Below are 14,576 nucleotides of genomic sequence, written 5' to 3' on the forward strand. Positions count from 1 at the left end.
CGTTTCATGAACAAAATATTTGGCAATCTTGATTTTGTAGTAGGTAGTGTTTGTCGACGATATTGGCATCGCTTCGAAGACACTAGAAGAGCACTTGGTTCATGTTCGAATTGTGTTCGAGCGATTGAAGAAATATGGCCTGGTGATTAATGTTTCCAAAAGCCTCTTCGCTAAATCAGAAGTTGACTTCCTGGGGTATTCGGTGAACAGTGAAGGCATTCGTCCTCTACTATCTAGAGTTCAGGCTGTTCTTGACTACCCACGGCTTTCGACGGTCAAGGATCTACGCAGATTCCTAGCATTGATCAATGTCTACAAGAGGTTCATTCCAATGGCGGTAGACTTACAATTTGAGTTGCGAAAATTGATACCGTGCCATGCCCTAATACAGTGTGTCTCCTAATACCGTGTATTTGACAAAAACTCAAATATTTTACTAAGTGTATTATTTATTTAACTGAGTAACTAGTTCAATCATTAGCATATTAAACCTTCTTAAGTTAGGCGTAATAAATTTGGCACATATTTACAAAAACAAGCAATTAAAAATATTTACAAAATGTGAGTGCAAAGTACCAATATACGGTATTAGGGTATGGTTCCTTTTGTATTCCAAATACCGTGTTTCGGCTAAAACTTGCAAACTGAAAATATTATTGATACTTTTTACTTTATGAAGCAATTGTACAAACCTCAAGGCAACGTTTAACGCACAGGTTCTTTTAATTATGAACTTAGTATGACTGATATAGTGATGATTCAAAGGACCACCAATAATGTATGCGGGTCACATACACGGTATTAGACACAATGCTATGTTTTACCATTTTCATTTTAACATTGGCTTAAACATTTGGAATTCTCTTAATTATATTTATTATGCATAATACACACAATAAGCAAATAGCGTTTGAAAAATCAAGAAACACGGATAATTGATTTTTACAGGGCTCTTTGCAGCGAAGTACCTGATATAGCCGACACGTTCTCCAGTCCTCATTGTCGTTTCCTGACTGCATTGCGTTGAACGCTGTGAAAAATGCAGCATGACCGCTTTGCTTCCCGCGGCCATCGCGTTCGTCCTTTTTCTCGCTTCACGGAGAAATCACACTACCTAATTTTTGGGTCGATTTCTTAAGTATATTTTTTTTGCTGGAGGTAAAGACAATTTACCTAGTGTGAGTTTAATCGATTTACTCAAATTTGGCTTATTGGGCGGAACTATGGGATTGCGTCAAAAGAACTCAATTTTGGGTGGTTTGGTGGTTCCGTGTTGGTTTCTTCTGGCACTGTGAATCGTAGTGTCCAGATTTCTTGCACCGGAAGCACATCACCGCTGACTTACTCGCAGATTTCTGTTGCTGGATCGGATTACTGTAGAACGCCCCATCTCTTGACTTGCAGTCCTTGCCGATCTTCATGTCCGGTGTAGGATTTTTGCCTTGACAACGTCCTCCGTAAGCTTCATTCCCGACGACTCCAATCCCAGGATCATCCGTTCACACTGCTTCGGTAGCCCCTTCATCAGCAAACTTGCCATCCAAGTATCGACCACATGAAATCAGACCTCAGAAAGCTAGTGACCAGTGTTTGGACGAAAAAGTGATCAGTGAACCACTTGGCAGTTTTTCTTCCCTTCTGTTGGTTCTGTTTCAATTACCAAGCGGTGTATGTTCTCTCGTCGAGTCGCATGGTTCACGAAGGAACACAAAGAGGATACTCCGATATAAACAAGCTGCGGCGGTGACCAGTGTTTGGACGAAAAAGTGATCAGTGAACCACTTGGCAGTTTTTCTTCCCTTCTGTTGGTTCTGTTTCAATTACCAAGCGGTGTATGTTCTCTCGTCGAGTCGCATGGTTCACGAAGGAACACAAAGAGGATACTCCGATATAAACAAGCTGCGGCGATGAGCGGGCATCGCTAAGTGTAACACTTACCGATGATCGCTCATCGTTGGCTTGGGGCAACTGTGAATAATCGTTATTTTCATCAGTATTTAATGCGTTTTCGCTTTAAAAACGTGAAATACTATTTAATTTAACTGTATTCATGACGTTGCAGGTTGTGTAGTCACAATAAAAAAAGAATTATGGCAATAAAATATTCTTACCGAATGCATCGCTTTCATTAGCGTCATCGAGCATCTTCTCTCTTGATTGCGCTCTCGTATCGAACCGGGCAAGAGAATGAACAGCATTTCGGGGAGCGTTCCCGAGCATGTTGGTTCATGAAATGTTACATTCGCGAATGTATCACCTGCTGAGCATGGACCATTCAGTGGTTCGCGATAAAAATCCACACACTGCTAGTGACTTGTCGTAAACAGCTCGTTCACATATTCTTGAGCCGTCTGGCAGATGATTTCTTCCGGTCAGTCTCCGTAACAGACCAATTCACCGGATGGATCCGCTGTGTTCGTAGGTATAGCGTGGATAGGCTGTCCCATGCTTCTTTAGCGGTTTTTTTGGCATTCCGCACCAGCTCATAGATCTTGGGATTGATACTCAAGCATATCGTGTCCAGGGCTTGCTCGGAAACTTCATCTCCTTGTTCGTCGCTCACTATCGGAAACGGTCGTCCGGCCGTTTCTTCAGTGCGCACCAAGTCCGTTCCTTGCTCAGGATCATCTTGCTCGTGAAGGACCACGAGCTGTAGTTCTCCGAATCGCGTAGCATTTCCCGCACCGGTAGCGATTCTGCACTGCCCGGTAATCGTCATCCGGTCGGTTGGCCTTCTAGATCCAGCTTAGGAACCGTTTCCTTGATCACCGGAACCGTCTTGATGTTCGTTTCCTGCTTCGGGGTTGACCATTCCTGCTACAGTTCTTGGTTCACAAAAATCTTGAAGTTCGCTTCGAAAAAAAAATCTCTCTGCCAAACAAAGTACCATCAAACGGGGTGACTTGCAACACTTTTCAGCTTCAATTAAGAAAAAATGTTGATTAAACTCAATTTTAAAATTTAAACTATTTGTAATAGTTTTAATAGCCGGTTCTCTATACAATAGAGTGAACAAGTTATAGATTGATTTATTTTTTCATGTTGAAAAAGCCAAATAAGGTTTACAGATATTCCCCTAACAAGCCCAGGTTAATAATCATCATCAAATAAGGTCGTTTTTGATACAAGACGTCGTTTGGGGTGACTTGCAACACCCAATGTAAATCCCTTTTCAAACACGCAGATTTTAATTTTTAGTTTCAAGCATATTTGATAAGTATTCTTGCGACTATTGTGATATCGTTTGGCTGACATACTTATTTTTGCATTTGTTTTTACATAGGAAATTGAGTTGTGAATTTTTATATGGATATATTAGGATCAAAAACACCAAGTTACTAATTGTTAATTTAACATAAGTTTTAATATATTTTTCAGTTCATATGATGATCCTTCAGACTTTTGCTGGTGAATTATTAGTTGAACAACAATACATATTTCGTTTTTCTGGACTTTGAATTGTTAAGAAAATGAGTGTTGCAAGTCACCCCGTCTAGGTACAATATTTCAAAACATATGAATATAACAAAGATATTGTAATATTTTTAAAAAGTAAAATGGAAATTCAAATAGCTCATTATGTATAGAATCCGCATATACAATATTATTTTTGGGAAATTTTGTGTTCATTGTTTTGCAGGCAACGTTTTGCGGCTCACGTTTTTGTTACTTTTTGTGACTAATGTTAAATTTATGAATATTTTGTTGGAACTATTTTCATAAAAGTAAAAATCGAGACTACTACTCAGACAGTATGTGCACTTCATAGTTCAACTGAGTTTTGGTATGTAAACGTCCGATTTTTATCTTTTTTTGATAAACATAGACAGAAAACATCAAGTGTTGCAAGTCACCCTGTTTGACGGTAATTACCTTAGCAATTGCTACGGCTATTGGGGCTAACTGAGAGTGAAGCTAGTATGAGACTCTTTGACCAATGCCAAATATTTGACCACTTTTGACAGTTAAATTTTGACCAAGGTGTACATGGCAAACAAAAATATTTGTCACTCTCGAAAAACAAATATGGACAAACAGAGACAAACAACCAGCCAAAATTTATCTGTCAAAAGTGGTCAAATATTTGGCGTCTGGGCAAAGAGTGTAATAGCACCCTGAGAGTGCGCATCCAAAGGATTTTCGTGGATTTGCTGTTGTTGATATTCTTTCTTGCGGCTTCGCACACGCGCACTTCCACTCTCACGCGTAACTATAACGGCCCCCTAAAGAGTAATAACGTCTACTCGGTTTGGTATGACAAAAGCGAATGAATTTATTCAAGGATAATCTGAAAAAGGGTTAATTATAATCTGTTACATTCTAAGGTTACTGCGCCAACAATAAAGATGGGAGCCTTTGGACAGTCGACCGTGATATGATTGAAAGGTGGAAGCAGCACTTCGATGAGCACCTGAATGGTGTAGAGAATGTAGGTACGGAAAACCTAGGTAGTGAAGGTAACGGCTGTATAAGTGCAGAAGTGAACGGAAATGATCCAAACTGCCACATTGAGGGAAGTTAAGGATGCCATTCACCAGCTCAAAAACAGCAAAGCGGCTGGTAAGGATGGTGTCGTAGCTGAACTCATCAAGATGGGCCCAGAAAAGTTGGCCAGTTGTCTACACCGGTTGATAGTCAGGATCTGGGAAACCGAACAGCTACCCAATGTGCAAAACTGCGTAAGGGTTTCGGGTGAAATGTTCATTTTAATCTCGCCGAGGACTGCGACGAGGTGACGGACTAGTGCCTACTCTTCAACATTGATCTGAAAGGTGTAATACGAGCCGGACTCAACAGCCGGGGTAGGATTTTCACGAAAATCTGGTTAATTTGTGTGCTTCGCGGACAACAACCAGAACATTCGGAACGGTTGCAGAGCCGTACACCTGCTTGAAACGCGAAGTATCGAAGGTCGATCTGGATACTGATACGCGGAACCGAACACGATCGTATCCGTCGAGGTAGTAATGTCACGATAGAAGGGCATACCTTTGAGGTGGTGGACTTCGTCTACTGACGGCAGTGAAAGTCAGATCTACTACGGGCTCCAGTTCCAGAAGAGGTTGCAGTTTAAAAAGATTCACCTCCGCGCCAAAGGCACCATGTACAAAACGCTTTAGACCGCTGGTGCTCTACGAACACGAGACATGAACGATGCTCGAGGACCTGCAAGCACTCGTAGTTTTCGTGCGACGCGTACTAAGGACGGTCTTCGGCGGTGCGCCTGCTTTTAGGGACAGTTCTTTCAAAATAACGGCATCCGGACACAGCGTCAGTTGAATGATACATTTTTTTCTTTGTATTATATTTTCTCACATTCGTCATTTTGTCTAGCTTTCCCCTTTGAACGGTAGGTATCACTTCTTCAGCGCTAATCGTGCCTCAAGACGCGTCGCTTACCTATCTCTGGCGACGGAGCCCTTTGTTCTTCTTCTTCTTCTTCTATATACGGAGTTAAGTCCCCTATCGGATCAATTCAAGTACTATGGCTGTTATGGTTGTTGTGAATCGGTTTTTAGTCCTGTTTTGAGATAAAACTTTCACTACTTCGGTTACTGTTACTGTTGTTTGTTGCTAAGAATGTTCCGCTACCCATAAAACAGTGGTCAATTTCAGTTTTTTTGTTTGTTAACCGGGCATTTTGTTTGCTGTTGTGGCGGTTGCTCCGCCGAAAATCGAGACACGTGGGCTAGATAAACAATATCACGATCATCAGCATTCTTCCCTTCCGGTTTTGTGCATTTCCCCTCTGTTGCCGCCACATTAGGTACTATCAGTTGTTGCATGTTGCCGCCATCTATTCTTTTCTTTCATATTGTTTGCTCGTAATTGTTTTGGAGTTTTGCCTTGCTCAAATGTTCATTGGCTTTCATTTTTCGCTTTTTCCTTTAATTAGATTCATCTCTAAACTAACAATAAATATACAGTTTCCGTTTGTGTATCTTGTTCTTTTGTTCTCATGTCTAACTAGATTATACATCTTTTCTTTCATATTCTTATGGTTTATTTTTTCATTTTGTTTTTTTTTCTTTCTCACGACTAAATAAATATCTTTGTTTAATTCCTTCGCTTGCTAAAGTATGTGTTGTGTTTGTTTCTTAACGTTCGTCCATCTTCTTCAGCGGGACATTTTCTTTGTTGATGTTGTTGTGTTATTACTTGAAGATTTTGATTGTGTTTGTCTATATCAACTACAACGGACTTTATTTGTATGTTCTATTAATATCTGAGATTTGGGAGCGTGTGACTGAGTTTGTTTCTTGTATGAGTGTTGAAATGGAATTTCCTATATTTATACGTACGCGCTAGAGCGGGAGACTAATCATGATAATGAAATATGTATGGGAGAAAACGGTGTTTTGTTCTTGTTTAGGTTTAAATATTGAATCTTGTTATCATCTCTGTAAATTTTAACTATGTTTTGCTACTAACGATGAAAAGGTACCGATTTTTGTTCTCGTTTTTTCGTTTTTGTATCGTTTATCTGTGGGTACATTTGGTTCACGGTTCTGGTTACTTACGATTATCAAACATGAAACATGCAGGTTGAATGTTAAATATTTTCTCGGTGTAACCACAGATCAACAGACATTGTCTAAACATTTTGACAGTTATTGAGTGAGGAAAGAAATGTCACTTTTCTTTATGATAATCGAAAATCTGGTAATCGCACTTCTCCAATACATTAGTAATAATTTGCCTAAAAAGACTAGACTAGACTAGACTAGACTAGACTAGACTAGACTAGACTAGACTAGACTAGACTAGACTAGACTAGACTAGACTAGACTAGACTAGACTAGACTAGACTAGACTAGACTAGACTAGACTAGACTAGACTAGACTAGACTAGACTAGACTAGACTAGACTAGACTAGACTAGACTAGACTAGACTAGACTAGACTAGACTAGACTAGACTAGACTAGACTAGACTAGACTAGACTAGACTAGACTAGACTAGACTAGACTAGACTAGACTAGACTAGACTAGACTAGACTAGACTAGACTAGACTAGACTAGACTAGACTAGACTAGACTAGACTAGACTAGACTAGACTAGACTAGACTAGACTAGACTAGACTAGACTAGACTAGACTAGACTAGACTAGACTAGACTAGACTAGACTAGACTAGACTAGACTAGACTAGACTAGACTAGACTAGACTAGACTAGACTAGACTAGACTAGACTAGACTAGACTAGACTAGACTAGACTAGACTAGACTAGACTAGACTAGACTAGACTAGACTAGACTAGACTAGACTAGACTAGACTAGACTAGACTAGACTAGACTAGACTAGACTAGACTAGACTAGACTAGACTAGACTAGACTAGACTAGACTAGACTAGACTAGACTAGACTAGACTAGACTAGACTAGACTAGACTAGACTAGACTAGACTAGACTAGACTAGACTAGACTAGACTAGACTAGACTAGACTAGACTAGACTAGACTAGACTAGACTAGACTAGACTAGACTAGACTAGACTAGACTAGACTAGACTAGACTAGACTAGACTAGACTAGACTAGACTAGACTAGACTAGACTAGACTAGACTAGACTAGACTAGACTAGACTAGACTAGACTAGACTAGACTAGACTAGACTAGACTAGACTAGACTAGACTAGACTAGACTAGACTAGACTAGACTAGACTAGACTAGACTAGACTAGACTAGACTAGACTAGACTAGACTAGACTAGACTAGACTAGACTAGACTAGACTAGACTAGACTAGACTAGACTAGACTAGACTAGACTAGACTAGACTAGACTAGAGACTAGACTAGACTAGACTAGACTAGACTAGACTAGACTAGACTAGACTAGACTAGACTAGACTAGACTAGACTAGACTAGACTAGACTAGAGACTAGACTAGACTAGACTAGACTAGACTAGACTAGACTAGACTAGACTAGACTAGACTAGACTAGACTAGACTAGACTAGACTAGACTAGACTAGAGACTAGACTAGACTAGACTAGACTAGACTAGACTAGACTAGACTAGACTAGACTAGACTAGACTAGACTAGACTAGACTAGACTAGACTAGAGACTAGACTAGACTAGACTAGACTAGACTAGACTAGACTAGAGACTAGACTAGACTAGACTAGACTAGAGACTAGACTAGACTAGACTAGACTAGACTAGACTAGACTAGAGACTAGACTAGACTAGACTAGACTAGACTAGACTAGACTAGACTAGACTAGACTAGACTAGACTAGACTAGACTAGACTAGACTAGAGACTAGACTAGACTAGACTAGACTAGACTAGACTAGAGACTAGACTAGACTAGACTAGACTAGACTAGACTAGACTAGACTAGACTAGAGACTAGACTAGACTAGACTAGACTAGACTAGACTAGACTAGACTAGACTAGACTAGACTAGAGACTAGACTAGACTAGACTAGACTAGACTAGACTAGACTAGACTAGACTAGACTAGAGACTAGACTAGACTAGACTAGACTAGACTAGACTAGACTAGACTAGACTAGTAGGTTTTGAACTAGGTTTTTGAACTAGGTTTTGAACTAGGTTTTTCGGAGTGATTATCCCAACAAACATGTTAATGTTATGTTGATCTAGAGAAGGACTGTACAGATTTGCTCAATGTAATCAATGTCTGTTCATCTGTGATATAATGCTTTGTCGATCTGATTCGTTCAGACCTATACCAGATTATGGTCATTTTCTACAAGAAAAATGTCATCAAGATAACATGCTACATAAAAGTCTCCTCTGCTGGAATCTGAGAGATCTGAAACGTGTTGACAGTCAGTGGTAGACATTCTGCTTATTTCTTGTGTGTAATTTCAACACTGAACTGGGTGTGTTTGTGTAATTGTGTCTATTAGAAATGTTAGGCTCTTCAACTACAACCATATTCATCTATATATACCTAGGTAATATAGTCTTTGTTTTTCTTCATATCATCGTTTTGTGTTTCTCTCTCTCTTTGTAATTCTAGGGGGACTCCTTCTTCTGGAGTAGCTATAAGGGAACTTTCCTAACGATTGTACTATACACAACACTTCCCGTTTTTGGGCTACCTAAACAGTCAGTGGTGACAAAAAACACGCAGGAAAAGGCTACCGAAGAGTATGTGGTACTAATAATTTGTTTCGTTTTGAAATTATTGGCACATGGTCAAGTGGTAAGGCTGGTGGATGATGCGCCCGCCTACCCTTCTTAGGGTTAGGGAAGAGAAAACACGTCCCAGAGTGGAGAATTCGTTATTTTTGAGAAATTTGTGCGACAATAAACAATAAATAACACTTTACAAAAAGAAGAAACCGTCAACACAGTCGCTTAAAATTATTGCTGAAAAAATGAGCAAAATATCGTTTGTGCTTTTCGATCGAAACCAAGCTTAGCCTGTGTGAATAAGAAACAAACTTGAACAATCACACTGATTAGTGTTACACTTGAATGGCTTTGGATGTTTGATTTTGTGATAGACTGTTTTCTTTCTTCGACGTGTTGTTTTCATTCTAACTAAACAGGCGTATGTTGTTTTTTATCTACTTACATCTTATAAGGTCGATCGAGTTTTTGTTCACTTTCGAGCGTTTCTTTTCACCTAAATTGATGTTGAGCGATCTTAATTTGTTCTGTTTTATTTCTTCCTTATTCTTTTTGTAGTCGTAGGACAAACGAGTGAAACAATTGTGTTGCTTTTGATCCTTTCTTAGACGATTTTAATACAGCACTTAACATCTAATGAACGGCAATGTATATAGGGTTTAAGGTTGCACTACAAACTAATGTTTTGGACATTTGCGTACGGATTCGTTGGTAACTAGGAATCGTAAGTATAAGCTTATAATAATGCAATAAGCCTGCGAAAACCAAATATAAAATCGGGGGAAAAGTGGAAATTATTCGGAGAGATCAACGTTCGTTGTTGGTGGTGTTTCATCATTGTGCTGGATTAACTGTTGGAAACATGCAATTTCTTCAAAGAAATACTTGTCATTCAAACAAAAGCTGTCTTAACCTTCACATAACCTCAATTTGAAAATGCTGGCATTTCGTCAATTTTCAACCGATATTTTTGAAGTTGTCGGGTGGGAGTCGGGGCCCGTGGCGCAGTGGTCCACACGTTCGCTTCATAAGCGGATGGTCATGGGTTCGAACCCAGCCCCGGCACTTGCAATTTTTCGTCAGCTGCTCTTCCCCCCGAGAGCAGCTGGCACCTGACCCTCTTCGGAGCATATAGCTCCAACGAACCCGGAATTTGGATATCGGCGAACCGCAACTCATAATGGACCCCCAATCGGACTGGAAAAGGAACAGCAGCCACACATCAGATCAGCATCATCGTGCTCATCATTCTACCATGGACAGGGTAGAAGAATGAAAGAAGCACAAAGGCCACCAGTTCAATACAGTAGAATAGAATAGAATACATTTAGGCGCTGTACAAAGTGGAAGTGCAGCGTCCAATTGGAATCGCTCACGTAGTACCCTAGTGGACAAAAGAGCTGTAAATTAGGTTAAGTGATTAAGAATAAAAAAAAAAAAAAAATTTTTGAAGTCGCCCTTAATCGATCAAAAATTGGTGCAAGTTTATTATTCTCAAGTGGTCATGTAATATCCGGAACCATTCAGGAAATATTCCGGATTGTACTGGGGTCAGGGGGCGGGGGAGAGTTCTTTTTTGCCTGAATGGCTGAAAGTGTTTATTTTGTGTGTTATTGTGTTTGAGAGGCCACCGCGGAACCTGTTTCAGGTGTTCCGGAGTTTGATACGTCGCACGGCATGTTTTGGTTCCAAACCAGAATTGTCCCCGATGTAACCCCTGTGGAACCTGTGCTAGATGTTCTGGGGTGACCATATTAGTTGATACAGACTTCAGGGTATCGTTTCTGACTTAGTCATTCGAAATCATGAAGTTTGATATGTCGCATGGCATGTTTTGGATGGAAACCAGATGTGTCCCCAATGAGGGCCCCGCGGTACCTGTCACGGTGATCCGGATGGGTAAAATTATTCAAATCTGATTATCGCAGTTGTGTTTCACTGTTCGCAATGAAAATACCGCTGAAAATCGATAGTTAAAACACAATAACACACGAAATAATCATTTTAAGCCATTTCGGCACTTTCTATGACCCCAGTACAATCCGGAATATCTCCGGGATGGTTCCGGATATTGCATGGCCACTCGGGTGTAATAAACTTGCACCAATTTATGATCGATTGAGGGCGACTTCAAAAAAATTGGATGAAAATTGACGAAATGCCAGCAATATTCAGATTTGAGACTTCAAAATGGTTTCGGATTGTTTCAGGATAACTGGACGGAAAACCATCGGTAAACATCTACTGTGAAACATATAATTCCATGCTGTTCTAAAATCATTCGTTGGTCTATTCTATCGGTACGTATCTTGCATTATAGAAACTAAAAAAGTACGTAGTACTGTACGGACTGTACCAAAACTTTAGTAACAATAGCTTGGAACTATCATATCACCCCATGTGAAAATCTTCTTCGAATGAGTGTAATCAGTTTCGTACCTTTTAATTCCGCCCTATTTTGCTTATCCTTTGACAGATACGCGTATTTCAACTACCACTTGTAATCTTCCTCAGTATCACACACTCATTCGAAGAGGGTATTCTGCTTAGAGGGTTCGAAAATTGGTTGCATGTCGGTGTTCTGTATTGTTGGTGACAAATTGGAATAGTATCTGACCATGTACAAAATTTCAAGTCAATTGGTTTAAAACTGACTGAGTTATAGCGGAAAAGTACCCAACATAGAAGCCACTGCCCAAGTGGCTCGGTACCCTATTAGGTCAAACAACCCGAACATTTGTCCGACAAAAAACGAATCATAAGAACTTCAGATCGATGTCGGAATACAATGGAACACGTTCGGTGAAGTACTAGCTTTGTAGTAATGAGCTGATATTTTTTGTATGGTGAGATGGAGAATTTCTTCAACAAAATGATGTAAAAAGCGTGGGTATTATGATTCCTTACCTAATTTAATGCTGTTTGAGTTTGAGCAGTTTGTGGCTTAGAAGCGGTACAGAGTCGGCTTCTGATACCCGAGTCGGTTTCCCACGTGATGGCCACGTTACAACGATTGTACGGTGGACCTTAAGTTATCATCAACGCCTTGCTGAAACAGTTGCGCAGTGTGTCTTCCCATGATGATTTGAAAACGTTGATTTGGTACGTAATGGTGGTATAACATCTTGTTGAGCACATGATTGTCGGTGGACAGCAACATGATCTCTCAAATCCTATGTTGCTTTTTGAGTTAGTGGCGTTTACCTTCTAACTTCAAGCTAGAGTGGGTCACCCACAAGTATAGGATCTAGTAAATCTGTGGGTCACTTGCTGGCATAACGCTCACCTGGTGCAGTGACGTGTCAAGGCCTGAAGGAGAATCAGCGAATGCATTTAATGATCTCTGGATCAAAGAGCAAAAGCACTCGTTAGTGCTTTGGATTGTCAACCAGCTCAAGCTCCCGAGTCAAACAATGGACTACGAAGATGTTGGCAAACCCATTAGATTTACTCTCTACGTGTTTAAATATTATTTGAAAGCTTCTACTTGGAGTTGCAGCCCTTGTTTGTGAAATATGTAGAGCTGCAAGAACTACAACTTCTCATAAAGGGCAAACGCGGTAGATCGATGACGCAAAAAGAAATTTCTCGTTGCAGTTGTGTTCTAGATGCTACAGGGAGATGATCAAAGGCAAGCAACTTGTTTGCACTAAAGCTGAAGCACATCGGAACTTGTTGAACATCATTCAGGCTTCTCATAATGTTGCTGCGGTTGCTGAATATTTGCGGGCAAAACCCAGAGATCAGGCTGATCAGATGAAGCTCTCAAATATTCATGAACTGCCCCAGATGGAAACCGGCGTCAACGAGTGGCCAAAAAGTATACCAATTTTGTTCACCGATGATTTGTTTTTGATAACGAAAAGGGCCAATAAAGCCACAGCTGTAAAGGCGTGGGTATCCAGCATAACCATGTTGAGGATGAAGGGTTCGATTCCCGGTCAGTCCTGGAGATTTTCGTGAAGAAAATTTCCTCGACTTCCCTGAGCATACAGTATTTTCGTGCAAGTCACACGCTATACACATGTAAAATAGTAATTGGCAAAAGAAGTTTTTAATAAAAAAAAACTGTGGAAGTGCTTGTAGGAAATATAATAAGAAAATTTCAAACAAGTCGAACAATTTAATTTATTCTTATTATATCGCCTACAGTGCTCATAGAACAAGCTGAGAATCAGGCTTTGTTACTGCAGGGACGTTACGCCAAGAAGAAGAAGAAGATGAAAGAAAACATGTGTCTTGTCTTGAGTACCAGAAGCACATTGAAGTTGAGAAGCTGTTTGAGAAGAAAATATGACGAAGTCACACCCCGAAATTTCAAGACCACAAATCTGAAGAACCCAATGATGGTATGAGCTGAAAAGGTGGTCGATTGGTGACCTGCTGATACCAGTCAAATACGAGACACTGAAGTCGTATGCGTATCTGTCATAGGATGCAAACACATAATTGGAATTCAAAGGAACAGCATTTAACTCGATTTTCTACTCACTGTTATAGTACTTTCACCAAACTCCTCATAAACACAAAACTGCCAACTGCTGGATTTCCCATTCACATGGGACTATTATGCTTTTATGAGTAGAATAATAAACAGAATATAAAATATATATCGTCGGAAAGTCATGCTTGCGATGGAAAACAGTGTTTTATCATTAATGTGTTCTTCGAAAAAAATTAAAAAATATCATATTTAAAAAAAAATGTTCTAGACCCGCCGATAGAACTTTCTCATTTAAGTCTCAAATGAAAGGGGGGATCCTTAGCTTTCGTTTGGTGGGTGTCTTAGCGATACCGATTTTTTTAATTAATATTGTCCACCAGACACACCGTGCTTGTTGAGCACATGATTGCCGGTGGACAGCAACATACACTCTCAAATCCTATGTTGCTTTTTGAGTTAGTGGCGTCTACCTTCTAACTTCAAGCTAGAGTAGGTCACCTACAAGTATGGGATGTTAAATGTAAATCTAGCCACGCTTAGTGATTGCATGTCCATACAAATCCTGGCCATGTCGATCTAAACCGGAATATGGGTCACTTGCTGGCATAACACTCACCTGATGCAGTGACGTGTCAAGGGCTGAAGGAGAATCATAGCGAATGCATTTGATGATCTCTGGATCAAAGAGCAAAAGCACTCGTTAGTGGTTTGGATTGTCAACTAGCTCAAGCTCTCGAGTCAAACAATGGACTACGAAGATGTTGGCAGATGTTACTCCAAAGCCAGTCCACGGATCATTTTAAATAGGAGTGGATCACGTTAGGTTGATGTGTCCTAAATGTAAAAAAGGTGGAAAACATTTGAGTTCAACCTCCCAGACTCCTATCCTAATGCCTCGAACAGCGTCTACTAAGGAAACCAGAGTTATATGCCAAAGTAAAGGAAGCCGTTATTTATATTAAGAATGATTACGTCCACTTGGCATCGGAAATTGAACTGGAGTCATCTGAA

This window comes from Aedes albopictus, chromosome 2 (assembly GCF_035046485.1).
Source record: "Aedes albopictus strain Foshan chromosome 2, AalbF5, whole genome shotgun sequence".
Classification (NCBI taxonomy): domain Eukaryota; kingdom Metazoa; phylum Arthropoda; class Insecta; order Diptera; family Culicidae; genus Aedes; species Aedes albopictus.